Here is a 3512-nt window from a genome sequence, read left to right as displayed (position 1 = left end):
GCAATTTCTTTTGCATTGCTGGTCAAGCTGGGATAAAGACCAATTTCAAGAACGTACTCTTTGTCAAAGTCATGCAGCTATATGCTCCTTGTATGAAATTTGTCATTCAATTCAACTGCATCGCATTTCAGAAAGGCCCATTTGAAATTTTCAGGCAATGGTATTGGCGTCCACATTAAACAGAGTACTGAACAGTCAGAATTCATTTTGTAGAGAAGGAATGTCGGAAAAGCGGGTGAATATTCAGTAGTTAAATTTCGTATCACAGTTACAAATGTGGTGTTGGTACTAGGTTTTCTCTCCTCCAGTATAGGAAAGTGAGCATAATTTTCTTTGTACTGTTGACATTTCCAGAGTCACAGATTTGTTTTGAATGCGCCTCAACATCTCATGTATTTAGTTGTTTTCCCGTCTGAAGTTGCAAATTCAATTTGTTCAGATGTGACGTTAAATGTACCAGGATAGCAAGATGAGATACCCATTTTCGATTACAAGATTATGAGTCGGCGATATTTGTGTTTTCGAGGAAAGTTGTTATTCCATTTCTCAGTTCATTCACTCGTGCAAGCATAGCTGCTCGACTTAATGAGCGAACATGACAGATATAGGCCTACATGACATCGCCATATTGATTCTCTGCTTCTAGTAATATCTGGCGTAAATGATTCAGTCAATGAGACTAATATCATATGAACAGTTTTCGCCATTGTGGCCAAAACACTATTCAGGTTTTTTGTCTTGGCACACAATGCCTTCTGGAAAATTAAACCATAGACAGGCTAACTAACACACGGAGGCTAGTTATCTATAATTGAACAGTTTGAGATTCCGTCATTGCGTCTGAGATGTTCCAAGCGTTTTTGAAGCAAAGGAAGAACACCTTTATTGTTACACCCCGTTAGAATGGTAAACCCTTTAAAAAAAGTATGGAACACCTTCGGTTGCGAGATACACCCGATTGATAAGCACCGATCCAGTCTAGTCTATCTCCATCTCCTACTTCAACCACCTTCGTTTTATGGCGTAACAATAGACTAATACGATGTAGGCTACTATTATATCGTAGCAATGCCGCACTTTGTCATGCAGCGCTGCACTGCAGATTGAAATTCATTATGAAACGGCGGGCCGTATTCTTGTGATAACTAATTATTATGCCGCGGGCCTGACGATTTCCCTTGGCGGGCCGGATCCGGCCCGCGGGCCGTAGGTTGCCGACCCTTGTACTACACAGTTGCGAGAAAGCCAATCACTAAAGATTTGATGGAACTTCGTAACGGTTTCAAGAATGGAGTATTGACCGCAACGATTATAATCGAGTAGCTGGAGTGGGTATTTTCCAATGCCGAAGTTATGACCCTTCCGCCTAGGATTTTTTGCCGTACAGACGCTTATATCCCACCTTGAGACTAGGGCTGGGCACAATGATTCGAGTACTCGAATCTGAATCGAGTATTAATTATAATGATTCGAGTCGAGTGGTAAAAGACGATTTTTTCGAGTACTGAAAATATGCGCTCCTCACCACTGAAAGTTTATTTATCAACGAGGAGTTTATCAACGATTAACGAGTTTATGCTAATTTCACTGTTGAAACTTTGAAACTTTGATTGGCCGTATCCCGGCGTATCGTAGCATACTAAACATGAAGTATAAAGCTACGAACGTTACTGGAAATAGCACATTTCCGAAGTCATGATCATCCCACAATATGTCACCAAGTGCAATGAAATCGGTATGGTCGAAAAAATATCCTTAATATGATGGATAACAGGCATTCTATTCTTTGCGGTCGCTTATAAGGTACATATTTGAACTCTGACAAATATTATTCTGCTATGACGTCATAATGAGTGATACTCGATTACTCGACTCGACTCGAAGCATTTTACGTGATTCAGAATCGAATCACTCAGGTACTCGATTTTGCCCAGCCCTAAGACTATACCTGAGCCATTTTAATTAAATTGTTTACGAATGGCTGTAACAGCGTCTTTCTGTTGTAATCACATAAAGCAGTGGTTCTCAACCTGGGGGGCGCCCCCTTAGGACGCGTGAAAGCATCTGAAGTGGGCGCGAAGAAGCGGTCAACTGAAAAAATGTTCTGCGCGATTTACCTCCAATTCGCGCTGTTTTTCTATATATAGACCTAATTTCATAGTTTTTAATTCTCTCATCAACATCATAACCCTCCGGGCCATCAAACAATCTGTTGGGGTTGCTACCATCCCGGTTAGATTTTGTGATATGACGATAAGGGGGGCGCGAAATTTTTCACTATCATAAAGGGGGGCGTGTCTAAAAAAGATTGAGAACCACTGACATAAAGAGTGTAGGCCTACTTACATACAATTCTTCCGGTCCTCTTTTACTGCGTGTGACCTACTTGTATTCGACTGTTCAACTCGATACTAGGACTGGACTCAACAAGTAGGGGGACATTTCAAAATATATTTGCTACGATCATTCACCTTCTGCATCGCCCAGATGTCGTGACAATTTCATGATGCATAAAATGTAAAAAGTAATTAAATTTGCTGCGAAAACTGTTGTTGAATTAGAAGTGGCAGTATAATCAACACGAAACTGCTTCAGTAGGCTAAGTAGCGAAATTGTACATAACATACTTGAGTAGGCCTACATCGCAAATAGGATTTAGGCTACTTCGATACTGGCCACCCCTGACTGTTAGTCCTAGTTCCAATCCAGTGAAGCCACATATTCGTAGCGGACAGAAACGATGCTTTAGCGATACATCACATCTAATTACCAGATCGAGGTTGGTTCGCTGGAATCTGGAACTTCGTACCTTTTCCGGGTGAGATCATATCACGGCGGAGTTTTCAGTGAGGCGCAGGCTGTCGAGGCCTCAACACTTGCGACACCATCAACAACAGGTCTGTGAAATAAGATTGGGTGAAGACATCCCACGTGAAGTTATCGTGCCGATGTTTTGGAAGCATTCAACTATCGATGCTTCTTATCCCTGGTGTTCCGTGAAGGTCAAGTCACACACTCAACTCATAGACATGATTTGTATGATGCATATATGACACGACAGTCTTGGCCATCGTTAGTTGCAGGCAATTAGGCACGATCAGTTATATAATATTGACTGTTGTGGTATACGTCGTATGTAGTGGAAGTGGTATACGCGGGAGGTTAGGGTTCGAAACCGAAACGACCTTCTGAAATGCCAATTCTATCCCCAATATTTACAAGCAATCCAATTAAGCAACTGGCATTACGCTGTTACGTTTCGGTCGACCAATACAATGATACTTTCCAAGTGAAATCTCGCATTTGTGAACTGCTTTCTGAATGGGGACAGCAGAAGTCACATTGATATTCATTATAATGTTTTATATTTTAATGGTCTCGTTCTTTAAACAGAGTCTGTTGTTGCACAGTTCATTTTGTACACCAGTTATCTAGGGTAATGTATTAGATGTCTAGTAAGACGTGTATGGTGGTGGTTCTTGTATTCATGGAAATGTGGGGTTCCGCGAAGG

This window comes from Botryllus schlosseri, chromosome 1 (assembly GCF_051294905.1).
Source record: "Botryllus schlosseri isolate E-star chromosome 1, Bs_hap1, whole genome shotgun sequence".
NCBI lineage: Eukaryota > Metazoa > Chordata > Ascidiacea > Stolidobranchia > Styelidae > Botryllus > Botryllus schlosseri.
The sequence above is the reverse complement of the archived record's forward strand: the minus strand, read 5'-3'. Positions refer to the sequence as shown.